At 42.3% G+C, this 15,888-nt stretch overlaps 1 long non-coding RNA gene across 1 annotated transcript in view; it reads left to right on the top strand.

The window, feature by feature from the left end:
- LOC116653774 overlaps positions 1 to 15,888 on the top strand; it is a 45,376-nt gene that overhangs the window by 12,718 nt on the left and 16,770 nt on the right. The window contains exon 2 of the long non-coding RNA XR_004308207.1: positions 14,933 to 15,073. This is a non-coding gene — a long non-coding RNA (uncharacterized LOC116653774). The remainder of the gene's footprint in view (positions 1 to 14,932; positions 15,074 to 15,888) is intronic.

Genomic DNA, 15,888 nt, shown 5'->3' with positions numbered 1-15,888 from the left:
AGTGAGAGCACAAAGTCACTTCTCAAAATGTGCCAGAATAAAAGGAAGTTTTAAAATTTAACTTTGATCTGACTTATATTTTTAATAATGTAAACCCAAGATTTCCTCCACTAACAGCAGGTGAGGTTCACCATAGGGTTTTCCAGAGACCCTTCCCTGACACCCTTGTCACAGTTCCACCACTGACACTGTGGGCTCTGTTCTGGGTCCAGGTGGACATGGCCCTCAGAGTGAGCTCCCTGGTGGCCTGTCAGCTTTAAGTGCAGTTTTTGGTAGGGTGGGTCAGTCAGCTGACTGGACACTGAAGCTCCCAGCTGCTGGAGGGGACAGTGACCTTCTGACATGTGTCATACAATGAATGAGTCTCCCCAGCATATTTTGTAGGCTATACAACACAGCAGCAGAACTTTTCTATGATTTTGCTTTACATCTGTAATGCAACCTGTCATGCCAGATCTTATCTTTAGGGTGAAAAAATAATGTTTGAAATCCTATTTTCTAGATCAAAGCCTCTCTTGCTTGTTTGTAATTAAACACTTTGACTCTTACCTTAGTTTCATGTTCAGATTATCCAAGAATTCAAGTGTTTCATTATAACAGAAGAGGAAGTTGCTTTGATCTAGAAAATAATTCATACTTAATAGCTGGCAAAGTTAATTATTCAAATAACAATAATAATATAAATACTGAATACACTAAAATAGCAGAATATTAAATAAGCCATAAAAAGGCGTGACCTGATATATGCTGTGCCATGTTCTCATACTGACAAAATTAATAAAGAACAGTGGTTTATAGTATCATACATTTGTTTCATGTGTGAATATAAAGGACTTCTCTCGGAGGTCTGACTCGGGGCTGACTCTCAAAGCATTAGGCAAAATAAAAAGAAGGTGCCTGCTGGAGAGGTGGACAGAAAATGGGAGCGTGATGGGCTAACAAAAGTGTAGTTCCAGTATTATTTTAAATGGGCACCAAAAGGCCAAGGCTGCATTTTTCAATGCCTAATAAAAAAGAAAAGGTGACATTCTAATCGAGGCATGCATAAGAAGAGGTGAGATGAGGGTCTTTGTCTTGGTTCTGACCAAGAAAGGCTCCCTCTTAGGGATGCTAAGCAGGAGGGGTCTGTGGGATTATGCCATAGCCGATGTGGATGAGGGAGAAGGGTCTGAGTCAAAGCTGACACACAAATTATGGGCCTGAATGACAGGCAGAATGGCAAGGATGTCCACAGTGATCAAAGAGGGGAGTAGCAGGGAAGACATGATGTGGGGAAGATTACAAGGTCTGTCTCATTCACATTGAGTCTGAGTTGACAGACAGTCATCTACAAGAGACATCAGGGAAGCAAGGCCTGAGATGAGTTGGACAGAGGAGGCAAGTTGTGAGCACAGGTGGATCTGCCACTGGCTGCACAATAGTGGTACCTGTGTTCGTGTTCGTAGGTGAAATTACCCAGAGATGTGGAAAGGTACAGAAAGAGGATGCAAAGAGGGCAAGGTTCCATGCAGTCACCTCAGAAAATAAGACTGCTGATGACATATATTAAAATGAGGTTAGAGCAATAAATACAACAAGGATTTTAATGTCAAAATTGCTTCTAGCTTGCAATTTCATTTTACTAAATATAACTTCTGAAATAAATAATTTTTAAAACATTTTAAAAAATTTTTTAATTTTTTTTTATTTTATTTTTTTTTTTTAGAAAATGTCTTTGAAATTAATGTAATCTCGTGTACGTAGAAATTTTAGTAAAATATATCTTTTGCAGGGCAAAAGATGTTTCAGCAACAAAAGACAAAATTTGGAGCAGCTTTTTTTGAACTCTAAACATAGCATCTTCTACTGTCAAGCAACATATTTCATTATCTTCTTCATGTCTCAAACTGCATTAAAAAGAGTAGAGAGGTTTTGCTGATTCTATTGTAATCAATCCTGTCAGAGCTGTTATTGGATTTATCTTGGAATCTGAACAACAGCATTTTTCACTGTTGTTTTAGATTTTCTTTGCAATTGTACAACTAACATGGTTAAGAATATAAGAAAATCTAAAATATGCTAATCTGAACAAATAAAATTGCTAAATGACTATAAAATTACCCATGAAGCCTCCTTGGCTCCGAATAAACATCCATGTCTCTTATTTAGTGCACTATAATGAAATGCAGGGCTATCCAGGTATGAATTAATTCTAGAATTATGTCGGGGTGAGGCAGTCTCATATTTACCTGCCTTCACTTGATATAGAGGTGTTCAAACATCTATCAAAATAAAAGCATACAGGCATAGCAGAACCAAGTGGTGCCGAGAATGAAATCGGGCAAAATTCTGATGCTGCAGAAAAAGCAGCCCCAGAAGGAGCCTCACACGTGCCTCAGCCTCCCTGAGCCCGGCATAAAACCACTCAGCTGATGCACAGCGGTGTTTATAAATCACGCGCACATCTCGGAGCCTTCAGTGCAGCATGGACAATAAAAGGGAATTAAGATGCTTAATGAGGTGAGGTACTTCCTACAAACGGCAGTCTGTCTTTCCTTCCTTTTCATACTCTTTGGGATATCATTTTGTTTCTTTTTCTGCCTCTCATCATTTCTCTTGCTAACGAGGAGCCCAGCTTTTCTTTCAGAAGAATGTGATTAGCTGCAGCACTAGGTGCACACAGACAGTCTGTATTCCCATTCCCATTGTGTGGACGTGCCCTTTGTGCCCCAAGCTGCTGCCTCTGTTGCACAGGTCAGCAGACACTCTCCAGTGCTCAGCCTATGGGACTGGAGCTCCGGTTGCCCCTGCCTACAGGCACTGGGGGATGCCCCGCACCACTGCACACTGCTGTGACACACAACATCATGCAACCAGCATCAGAAATAACATGACAAAATAAAACTGAATTACCACTCTAGGATGCAGCTTGCTGGAGCATTAATACATTTCTTGGGCTATTGAAGTCATTTAGCCTTCACAGGCAGAGCTCACAATGCAACCAATGTATTATTAATGTCCCAGCAAAGCACACCCCATTGTGTCTTAATGCTACAGCGTAAGATGACTGCAAGGAAACAGTCATGTAAGGCAGGGAGCAGTGCCTGCTAGGAGGATGGATGGACGTGATGGCATTGCCTGTGGCTCCAGCAGTCTCAGGGATGCCTTGGTAGTGTTTCTCCCTGTATCCTTCTACAGAGGATTTTTCCAAAGCATTTCTAAACATCTATTATTTATAAAGCACTGTTGCTCTGTGTGGTGCTTCACGGGCAAGAAAGGAAATGCATCCTGCCCTAAGGAGCCTGCGGGGGCAGAAGGCAGTGCCATGGCCATGCAGGCAAGGCAGGCACGGCTCCCTCCTACCAGCAGCCCCTACCCTATTGTGCCCATCTTCCCACTGCAACCCTAGCAAGAAAGGACCCAAATAAACCCTGTTGTGCCAGCCTACTGCCACTTTCACACCACTTGTGCAGAGCCTACACCTCAGAGAGGTCTTCCCTCTCCAAACCAAGAGGTCAGGTAACCCATATCCTCACACAACTTGCTGCTACGTGGTTCCCCCAAAAAACAGCCATGGGTCCAGCCACCTCCTTGGGCACCTGGAGCTGGGGCCAGGTGGAGGGAGGGGTCTGGCTGTAGGAAGCATGAAGAGCAGTACTGCTGTGTGATGACAGAGCACTTTGTGCACTGCCCAACACACCAATAGCTCACACACACCTGAATCAAAGCCTCCTTTATAAATAACCCCTGGGAAGGAGATCTCCACAGTGACAGCTGAGAAGGTCTAAAGCAAACCTTGCACAAGCAAGGCATTTCTGTTCCAGCAACAGAATATTTCCACTGTTTTGTTGGAGATGGGTCATAGGCATGCCCAGAATGACCTGGGTAAGCCTTCTGCAGATGCCTGATGCCCTGAATCAGGAGTTGGTGACAACTCAGTATAGAGACTGACTTCAACGTGAAGGAACTAACCTTCCAGGAAAAAAGGCAAAACACAAGAAAAGAGATGAGACAGATTAACAGTGTTTGGGGGCAGAGGTGAAAAAAAAAAAAAATGAGAGTCCGTACACTGAGCACATGACCATGCTGGGCAGAGCTGAGAAATGACAAAAGGTTTAGTTCTGGGATTGAAAAATCCGAGGGGCAACATTGCCTCAGATCAGTTAGATCTTGTAATTCAACCTAAGGCAGAATGTTGCTTTGCTCTTGGGTTTTCTAATACTTTCCTATAATTTTTCTACTCTTGTGGTTCAGTTTGTAATTGAGAAATGCATTTCAAGGCAGAGGAGTGAAAAGGCTCATTTTTTGAAATGTCAGAGTGAACTGTCTTAAGGTTTTCAACATCTCTTGCCACCTGCCACATCCCTGATATTTTTTCATTGGCTGAAAATTTATTGAGCCTGACCTAATTTATTAACAGCTTAGATACCCCCAAATTCCTTTTTTCCAGAAAATTTACTGCTTATCACAAAACAAAGTGAATTATTCCCTTCACCCCCTGCAGAAAGGCAATACCAGGGTGAGAGTATTGTAACCAAGTGTGAACATCGATGGGGAAACTGGTTAGCCTGGACGCTGGTGGGAGAATCTTCCATGGGGAGCTGCAGGAAGCAGGGACAGAGCTGGGGCTGGCTGAAGAGAACAGAGGGATGCCAGGAGGCTGCTAGTGGGATGGGCTCAAGGGGGCAACCATGACAGCTGTGGATGGGAAAGGATGACAGTGGTAGAGCCACCAGAGGATGAGTGGCTGGGTAAGAGCTTTGGCAGTCTAGAGAGTGAAAACTGTGAAGCACACAGTGGTTATAAAGGAAAACCCAGCAAAGGATGACCTGCTCATGAATAATGTGTGCGGTGAGCACACAGCTTGTACTCCACACTGTAAAAAATGTCTTAAAGCAGCTGCTGAAAGAATGCAATGATTAAATCAATATATTCTTCTCCTATTTCCAAAGCCTTTGCTTTCAGTAGTTTTCTAGTTCAATAATGTATGTGCTGTGACAGATACAGAACAGTCAATATTAACAGCCCCCTCTGGCTGCAGTTAAATTTATTTTAAAATCTTCACATTTTCATATATGAAGTAGATGTTTGAAATTGATCAGAGTTTTCAGCATATTTAAATTAAAACAGCTCCTGTTTTATCAGGCTCTTGTAACCGCTCCAATGGTAAGGGCCATGTCCTTCAGCTATAGATATAATTGTCCCCTGACAGGTAACCGATTGTCACATACACAGACTCTGCATGCAGAAATGAAGATCTCTGTTCTCTGGCTGACCCTCTTCCTTACAACTCTGCCAAGCCTCTACATCCTGACACTTTGGCATTGAGCAGCACATCAGGGTACAGTGCTCACACCCTCCTGCTGCATGGCCCAGGCTCCAACATTACCTTTGGTTAAAAGACAGATGCAGGTCAGTGGCACCTGTTCATCTTTGCATCATGTTTGCATGCTTCTCCAGTCTAATCTCTACAAGAATCAAGCTGCCCCTTGCTCAAGCAGTGGTTTGGAAGACCCACTCCCACCTCTGAGCCTTCCCCCTGGGGCTGCAGCCCTGGGCGGCATAATGCCTGCAGCTCCTGGGCTGCTGGGACAAGTGGTGGCGAAGATCACTGAACTCTCAGAGTGACAGGTGATCGATATGCCTAACAATTAGTATCAAATATACAGTAAATGATGCATAATATCATTGGTGAAAAATGTTCTATTTTGGCAGAATGTAGATTGATGTCAGAAAATGCTCTTTAGTGTGTGAAATAATCAAGTCAACTGCCTGATGGATGTACTCTATAGTCTATTTACATAGCTCAGATTCAATACACTTACATGATATTTGCATCAGAAACATATCTATAGTCAACCAATGGGGAAGAATACATGATTTTACCAACATGCTTATACATTAATAATATTACTTGGCAATCTGATGTTTCAAGACCCAGGGTGAATTACTTATTAAAAACCCATATACAGCTATCTGTCTTTATCTTTCTTTCTGTGTGAGCCATAATGGCCCTGATTGTTTTCAAAATTACATTTGGCCAGGATATGACTGTTACATGAAACCTCTTAAACCAATATCATTTCCCTCACTGATAAAATACATTATACTGCTGGATGCATTGAGCCAAACCATTAACGAAGGAAGCTTAACCTAACCTTTGTGCTTTGTGACCAGCCGTTATGGCAAACTAACATTTCAGAAATTGTTTCAAAAGTGAAGTTGACATGATTATGAATATTTATATTAAGTTCACTTATAACTTGGAGCTTCTCCTATCATCCTCATTTTTAACAGTTTGAGTTTTGCCGGAGACTTAGTTACTCAGGAAGATAGAAGGAAATGTACTCCATTTAGCATTGTTTATGAACGCAGGCCCATGATAAATTAGCTTGATAAGGTCAAATTAAGCAAGGTCAGCTTTAAAGCTTGAATTCAGGATGCATGAGAAATAGAAATACATGTATTCAGTTAAAATTTGAGATGTGGTGGAAGTCATGGAGAAATCTCAAGTCAAATTATTCATAACAGTGACAGTATTTCAATAAAGCATCTCAAGCTCTGCTGCCTCTTAGAGAGGCAAGACTCTCAGACCTCCTGGCCAAGACAACTGTGCCTGACAGAAAGCAAGTGATGCAACATCAGTGAGAAACACTGCTTTGACAAGGGAATAATGAAGTCATTTTTCTGAAACTAATAATGAACGAGATGTTCTAACATAAATGATTCTATGATTCTAGATCTTCATCATGACTTCTCACAACAGAAAGAGGAGACTTCATCATTTTCATGCTTTACAAGATGATCCACGGAGCAAAACTAAAGGGCAAGACCCATCTGTAAGAACTAATAAGGCTTAGTTTTTTATGGAACCTTTTCTCTTTGAGCGCCTCATGGCTTTACAGAGTATGTCAGGATCTGTAAGATCTTGAGGGCTGGCTCATGGTATGTCCCTATGGCCCAGACACAAAGACTGGCTCAGGATCACCAAAAGGAGAAGGCAGGCCCAGGGATCCTGGAAGAAAAGCTACATAATTCATTGTATTTGCAAGTTAGAGGTACCAGAGAATATTTCTGTCTTGGCACAGCAGTCTCAACCCACCATTCTGAACAATTTCCAGAGGGAAACCATTACAGAGGCTTGCTTCTCTGTATTTTTGTCTTCTTTTGTTTCTCCTATTCATCTAGTCTTTTGTCATTCCTGAAAACATTAAAAGCACCAACTATATTCCCGATGTAGGCAGACAAAACAAAGTGATGCACTGCTAATTGTAGGATACAAAAGGTACATAACAGCTTCTGTACTTGGCAGGACAGAACTATGTGTAATTTTATTCTACATGCAATTCTATTGGTGCAGATAACCATTTTACAGCAAGGAAAGCACGGGGCTGACTTGTTTGTTTTATCAGCCCTCTGAAACTGGATACTTACAGCCCAGTTTGAACAAGTTAAAACCTGTTACTGAAGGTTCTGAAGGTGTGAGGGGCATACCACATTCACAAGCAACTCAGTGGCTTGATGTCTGATGACATGAAGAGTTTTCTGGTGAAATTCAGTTCATCTGAATTATTAGGTCACTTATATTAGGTCACTTGTGATTTAGTGAAGGAGATGAAGCTAAAGAGATGGGCTTGATGATCCCAAAAATGGGGAGCAGAATGGCTCTGTATCAGGATGAGGAGGAAAGGCAGAAAAATGAGCCAAATGACAGTACAGTTGTAAAAACATAGATTTAACCTGGCCATGGATGCTCAGTAAACTCTGTAGTAAAGAACACATAATCACCTGACATCTCCACTCATATTCACCCTCTTATACTGCTTCAGAGCAGCACCCAATTCCCTTTCTAACTTCTCTCATCTGCAAATGATGCTCTGCACCCCAGTCTAGTGAGCTGCTCAAGCTGAAACAGAGGGATGCTCTCAGTGCTCTACTTAGTGCTGTCAAGCAGTCTGAAATGGAAGCTAGCAGTTGTCTTTCCAAATGGCTATAGCTACATGTAGCTCAGAAGTGGTAAACTAAAAAATCTTTTTGTATTTGAACTTCTTCCAATTTCATTCAGCAGGATACTGGCAGGCCATTTTCTGTGTTAATTATTTCTGTCCTGATTGCCTGGCCATACAGAACACTGGATCGACAGTATCACACTTCGCCATTTGTTAATACTTCCAGCTGAACACAGAAAGTGAAATACAGAAAATTCACCCAGGGAAGAATCTCTGAGAGATGGTGAAGGGGAAAGAAGATGCCACTGGAGTCATAAGAGACACATATCTCACCGATCTGCAACATTCTCTCCTAGTTTTAGAAATCCTTAAGAGCAGAAGAATGACACACTGTATTACTCACTGGAAGGCACTTAATGGGTCTGATCCCAAAATGAATTATGCTGGCTTAAATCTGGAGTGACTCCAACAAAGTCAGAGATTAATCAAGAACTTTTAATGCCTGATTAGGAAAGACTGCCTCTGTGTTGCTGGCAGGTATAAATGAGAAGACCCGGGCATAAAATTACCTCATTGCTCCCACAAATCAGTGAGCTAAATGGCTACATCTTGACATTCGTACCATCAGTAAATTGTAGTGAGGCAAAAAAAAAAATCTGGGAATAATTCAATGCAAGTGCAAAACTGAAGCTAAATCCAAAGTATATGAAGCCCACCAACACAAATATTACCTGCTAAAGATCTGCATAGCACCAGGCCTCTGGGAGACCACAAGCGAACGCAAGAGACATTATCATCCAAAAAACCTGTCCTGGAAATCCTCTTACAAGAAATTGCACCAGGACTTTCCCATGCTTTGAGAAGAGTCTCATTGCTTGGCACACACATGCCCAGGCACTGTGGCTGTACCAGCAGGCCATGGCAAATCTGACAATCCACACGTGCCACATACACTATACTTCTACTGTTGAGATAGATGTCACCCGAGATCAGCAGATTTCTCACAAAAGCACTAAAAATTAAGTGAAATTGTTTCAACTCTGTGACATGTCCTGTAAAAGCACTGGTAAGAAAAAACTAAGCACCCCATACACACACTTGAATCCACATAATGATAAAACTCCTTCAAAAATGGAAGTTAATCAGCAGCATTTGGAATTTAAATAATAATAATAAATGGGTTGTTTTCTAGACAGACAAAACCAGCAATTTTATCAATAAACTTACTTTAAAACTGCAGTAGAAAGGTTCTGGTTAGAAAGACTGCAGCCTTCCTCTGAAGAACAAGCTCCTTGTTTTGACAAGGTGTGGAACGAAGGGATACGAAGAACTTGATGGAATATTTTAAAGCTGCCTTGTAGCACTCACCATTATTGCTCCGGAGTTCTGAGGGACATTTTCAAAATAACACAGCTCAGAGGGCTGAAGGAGGCTTGTTCACACACAAGAAGAATACATTCTGGCCGAAGCCTGAAGAATCTCTTTTGGAAATCCCAGTGAAAGCGTATTGCTGTGCTGTTGTGTCAGGAGGACTGGCTTTCCCCACACAGCTACTGAACTGATGCTGCTGTAGGGAAAGTATTCCAGAAGTTATTTGGGAAAGAAAACAAACAAACAAACAAAAAAACCAAACAGCATGGCAAAACATCAGGAGCACCACAGTGCTGTGTTTCCTCACACATAACGTCACCCAGCCAGTATTGCTACAAGATCAAACTTTCTTTCTTGAATCCCTCCTCAGGACTTTTCTCCTACTGCAGTAATTCAGCCAGGAAAGTTTATAGTAGTAATTACTTCTAAGGGGAGTAATATTTCATTACTTGATTTGCAAGTGCAACTAAAGAGTCAGGAACACATTGCTGCCCCATGAAGCCCCTTCCCTCAGTCCCAGCTCCCGCTTTCTCCTGCCTGCATCTATGCTACTGCAGACCCTTGTGGTCCACACATGGTAGCTGAACACAGGGTTGTGTTTAGCAAATAACAGAAAAAAGAGTGAGGCAGGCTAGGCAACCCTAGAATTTACTGCCCCAGCACAGGTTTCCTCATGCCCAGCCTTGGGCATCACAGGCAAACTAATGTGTCTCAACGACATGTCACACTTATGCATCACCACACTACTTTCCAGCAGGCAACACCTCCCATGGCACACAAACTGTGTGTGTAGGCGTGTGAGGTGGAGATAAACTTGTTAATGATTGTGAGTTGCCCATTCACTGTACTGTAGGTACTGTAGGAATTTTGTGGATACTGAGGTTAGAATTTCATCTCTTCTGCTTTCATGGATTTAACTAAATCTCACCCAGGATTTTCAAACATGCCAGGATTAGAGGACAGACTTTTTAAACATAAGCCTATTTCTTACAGTAAAATTCCTCCAGCTGGGATTAGCAATAAAAGGAACAGTTTTGAGGTCTCCATCCTCACTATGGCAGCCTGTAGCAGGGCACAGATTTGGCCTGGGCAGCCAAGGCCATTGCTGACCTTAACTGGGCTCTAGATTCTCACAGTGGGGAAAGCCAGCACTTACCTCAGCCGAACCCCACATACAAACTATTTGAAGAGAAATACTATCAGCTGATTAGAATGTAAGCTCCCTTCCTCAGGAAATCATTTTGTCTCAGAGCTCATGAGTTTGGATGGAGCACAGTTCAGCTGCAATCACCTAGCAAGCAGGGCATGTGAGCAGAGGTGGGTCCTTGTGGAAACCCCGTGGGCCCAAAAACACCCTTGAAAAATGTATCCAGGGTTATACAGTGCCTACTCAGTTTATGATAGGAAACACACCTCACCCTTCAGCTGCAATGAAACCCAAGGGGGGTTCACTGAAGGGAAAGAGTGCCCACCAGGCAGGGTTTCTTCTCTCAGAAGTGATGCCTCTGTCACCTTGGGCCTATCCACAGCTGCACACCTTTAAAGGAAGAAAGGAGCCATGAAACTTGTCACAGTACAGGACTCGTAGATCTACCGAGGCTTTCCCTACCACCAGCTCATTGCAGAGCTGGAGGGGGGGTGGTGCTATGAGCTCTCACCTCATGGCAGATGACAAGCTCAGTCTCTCAGCATAAAATCTTCTCTGCCCACTGCCTGTTCCCTCATTTTTCCTCCCCTGGGGCTTGGGGAGAAAGCACCATGGCCTGACAGCTCTGCATGGGAGGTCTGCGTTGCAGCCCTGGAGAACAGGAGTGGGGAGTGCAGTGAGCGCTAAGGCACTGAAGTCTTGTTCAAACATACTTCAAAGCTTATGGAAGCCAACAGGGGTCTTACGTGCCGCTACTGATATTCACATCAATCCAGAGCACTTTGTCCAAGTCCACACAGTGGGATCTCTACAGAGTTATAAATAGACCCCAACTCTCAGGACTCCCACTGTCATGCTCAGTCCTGTTCTTACCGCTCCCTGGCTATACATGGCACTTGTGGATATTGTGTCTCATTTTTCCATTGACTACAATTCATTTCTCATCTTTCTAACAAAAAAAAAAAAAAAAAAAAAAAAAAAAAAAAAAAAAATAAATAAAGAACCTCAGCTTTGCTGGTACACTGGCTCATCTTTCCATCATGCTTATCCTATTGCAAAGAGCTAATTGGATAGTGGACTGTCAGACAGCTGAAGGAGAGAATCTCACCAGAACATGGTATTATGTCTCTGAAATCTCAACAAAAAATGTTCATAGAATTTTACCGACTGACTTTGCTAAACACTGATACTCTTGTGTCCAGCATATTTTGTTACTACAGGTGGATTTTGTGTCAGCTTCATGCTGCCTGAAGACCAACTCCATACATGGCCAAAGCAGGTGTGTGCTGGATAGTCCAAGTACACTTGGGGATGGATACCTCTGGTCTGTGGCTGCATTCCTCTTGTTTTCAGTGAGACAAGGACAAAGCACTGTGTGTTCATTATACTTAAAGCTAAGCATAATGTCTAACAACAGAAACAAAGAAAATATATAGTGCAGCCAGTTTTATCCAAATTGTTGTAAGCTTTTATAGAATTATAAAGATCTGCAAAATGGTCTTTGTGTAAAACACTGCAACTCCAAACATAATAATACTAAAATCAATGAAAATTCTTTAAAATGAGTGAATACACCCACATAGTTCAAATTTCATTGTGTTTAGACACGCAGTAGATGTTCTGATACTTCAGCTTTGATTTTGTCTTCCCCTCCTCTCAGATATTCCTTTTATCAGGTTTCCTGTATGAAATACATAGAACCTGGGGGGCTGGGGAAAAACAGTATTTGGTTTTAAGCATTCATTAAACATCTGTAGGAGTTAATACAAAGGAAGAGTCTTTGAATAAATCTAAAAAATTAGGAAATTGTACTTCTGATCCTGACTTCATCCTCATGCATCAAGTAACACATTTCAATTTTGTTCTTCTTTATTGTGTTTAAACCAAACACTGAAAACAACAACCCTCATCCAACTGTTATATATAATTTCTAATGACAGGGTAGCTTTTGTTCTAAATGCACATGCAAAAGACTTTCACTTTAATATTCCAATTCTCAGCTCTTTAACTTAAAATAGTGCTTTACAAGTGATCTCTACTGATAATGACATACATTTACATTAGAATTTCAACTCGATTTTCTATCTTTCATAATCTACATATATCTTTTGTTTTGTTTCAGACTCTTTTTCTTGCAGGTTATGTAGATTTGGCTGCAGTAGATTTTTCCCCAAAGAATATCCAAAAATACATGTTTGCATATCATAGAGTTGGAAGAACTGTTTGTCACAGTCTGCTTGACAAAACAAGTCCTTTTTCTGTGTGCAGATTATTCAGAAGGCATCCAAGTAGTACAAATGCATTCATTATTAGAAATTACTCCATGAATTTCATAATTTGAGGCCAAAAAGGGACTATTAGTTCATCTACAGTTTGACCTCTTGTACCACATAGGCCACTACATTCCACCCACACACTAAACTCAAAGACTTCATTAGGCTAAAGCATCTCAGTCCTCAGATTAAATTGTGCTTCACTGGTTGAGAACAAGACAAAGCTGCCAGTGATACTGAAACCCCCCAGAATAGCAAAGAACTACTGAGAAGAGATCTGTCCAGATCATCCCAGTAGGTGAGACATAATTTTAATGAGCAGCAGGACATAGATATCTGAAGAAGATCATAGTCTGCACTATAGCAGTCATCTACTCTCGCCTCAAGGCAATTAAGGAAGGCTGTGGGTCTCTAACCATAAATGTCTAGTGCCACTTGACACTTTGTCTGAGGCATACTGGTTAGTCTGAATGCGGGACAGACAGCACAGCAGCAGCACAAACCTGCACCTGTGAGGAAGCTAATGACTAGATATGCAAGGCAGTGACTAGAGGCAGCAGACCCTCTACTTCACATCTACTATGAGTCCCCACATTAAGACACACAAGTCCAGGTTCTCCACATGCAGATCTGGGTTTCATTCACAGCCCTTGGGAACTTAGAGAGTATGTCAGAGTAGCCCAGAAAGCTGCTCAGTCCACCCAGATGTAGGCACCAAAGCTTGGTGCGCAGCTTGACAGACTCTCTTCTCATTAGCTCTTTGCCATACAAATCACCCTGAACATCTCTAGAGCTTCAGAATGCGAGAAAACAAAGAGTCCAGGAACCTCCAGGTAGATAAGCATGCAAAAACAGTATTCCCAGACCAAAGCATGAGGTTTCATTAGACACAACATCTCAACCCAGGAAATGGAAATGTGTAGATAAGGCCAATGGCAATGCTGGAAATCCCACCAAGCCCATGCCAGGACACACCAAAACTCACCATACCAGGCTGTGCTAGCAAGTGGAATTCCTGTGACATGCTGCCTGAACAATGAGTGGTTTACCAGTATCCTACCTACTGTGGAGTTCACTTGGAAAGTCTTCCCCTCACTACAACAAGTGAGAATCTCAAATACTACCAGTCATGTGACAATACATCCTTATCCTCTATACCTCAGACACATTACAACTGGCTTTAACGGTTTGGTCCCTGACTCTTGTAGGTTTTGATATTTATGTTCTCTCACTACCCTGCTGCTGTGGGTTTGCAGATTAGGCCTGGGGGAAAACAAGAGCATGCCCATCTCTATGTACGAAACACTGTTTCTCCATGGTAAACAGTCAAATTTCACAGTCTGTGAAATCCAAGAGATGTGAAAATAGTGCAGTCCTGCACAGCTCTCCTCTTAGAAGTGCTAAGTAGAGAGCAGCTCTCCAATGCCCCCACAGCTACGCATTTCCATAAAAGACAAGAATCGAGACCTTACCAAGTATTAGAGTTCTTCAAATCATAGGTAAAACTAATCTGTATTCCAATTTGAAGAAAGTCTCTGAAAAGACAAAACATGCATGTTGATAGCAGAGAGAAAAATCATATGTCTGTTCATTGGGAAAAAAATCCAAGAATATTTAATGTGTGAAAATAGGACTCCAGTTATGCTGTTAAGAATAATGAAATCTAGGGTGCTAAGTACTCTATGTGTCGCTGTACAAGCTAAGCCGCCTGAGGCAGTTTTAATTTCTCTAGCCAATTTTTCTTAAATTCTCTTTAATTTACGCATTGACGTGTCCATCACAGGCAGAGGACGGGCTGGACAGAGCGCACCCTGAGGCGCTGCCTATCCCAGCCAAAGCTGAGCAAAGACAGATGGAGCCAAGGTACCCCAGGAGTAACCTCTCTAGCCATGAATAGGGCTTGATACACATCCAGGCAATGAAAATCAAAATAAACCCAATTTTGTTGCAGGTTTGGGTGGGTAAGGTGTGGGCAGAGGAGAGACAATAGGGCATAACAAAGTAGGAGGAGGAGCAGACACAGTCCTTGCCAAGGTGTGGGACCAGCAGCTTCATCCACTGCCTCATCCTACTGCTCAACCTGCACTGGGAGGGCTTAAGTAGTGCAGCCATTGCACTGAAGAACAAGGAGGGAAATACCTAGACTATTCTCACATTGCTCATTTAGGAATTTTTATTAATATTTTACCTTTTTTTCTGGTCCTTTGGTTTAGCCCCTAGGCACCACCTCCTAACAGCACACAAATTGCCTGCCCCAGGACCCCCTGCAGTTTCTCACCAGCATAGATGTTATGCACCTTTCTCCGGGCAAACAAGACGCACTTTGATATTAACATTTTCAGTAGTCTCAAAATGTAAGTACCTTGCCATGCAATATCATGCTATTACCTTGTCGGAGCACTTCACTCCTCTTTTTTTTTTTTTTTATTCCTCATAGCTACTTTCCTTGTCAGGAACAGGCTGAAATTAACTTGTCAAAATTATTAAATTTGAGAGGCAAACATAATTCAAAATTGGATAGACACAAACAAGTGACAGCAGCAGGAGTGTGCACTTTGGGGGACTACGCCAGGCACATTTGCATCTTACTCGTGAAATATGTATTTACCTCTACAAATCACCGTGGAGCTTGCTGGGGTTTCACTTCACAGGAGTCACTGAATTTAAGGCACACACCGACTGTTTGCAGCTTTGTGGATCTGCCCAAACACCAGCAACAGACTCTGCAGCTGGGAGTTCTTCTGGCATGTACCTGAAAGAGCAAAAACGGTGATTGTGAGATGGTGGAGATCGTCCCTTTCTGTCTCCTGTTTGTGCTTAGTCTTTAATGAAGTGGCCTCTAAATATTTGGTTTGCTCATAGACTGCCAGGAAAACAATATTTTAGATTTGCATAATCTTTGCTGTTTGTGCTCTACCACGCAGAGCTGCCACTGACTGTCTGCAACAGCACACAGATTAAAGGGAAATAGCTGTAGGAGGACCAGGGTGCGTGGTGAGGGAACCCAGGGGAACACCTGGAGGAGCAAGGGCTCATGGTGACATCCTTGTGGGTTGCTCCACATGGGGGTCAGAAACCTCCTGGACAGCAGAAATGAGGGATAGGTAAGTGTGCATGGCTTTGCAAGGAGGTATGCACAGAGCTGGCAGGCAGGCGTAGCAACCATGCT

This window comes from Coturnix japonica, chromosome 8, assembly GCF_001577835.2.
Source record: "Coturnix japonica isolate 7356 chromosome 8, Coturnix japonica 2.1, whole genome shotgun sequence".
Taxonomy (NCBI): Eukaryota; Metazoa; Chordata; class Aves; order Galliformes; family Phasianidae; genus Coturnix; species Coturnix japonica.
Note: the sequence above shows the minus strand (reverse complement) of the source record. Positions and strands in the feature narration are given on the sequence as shown.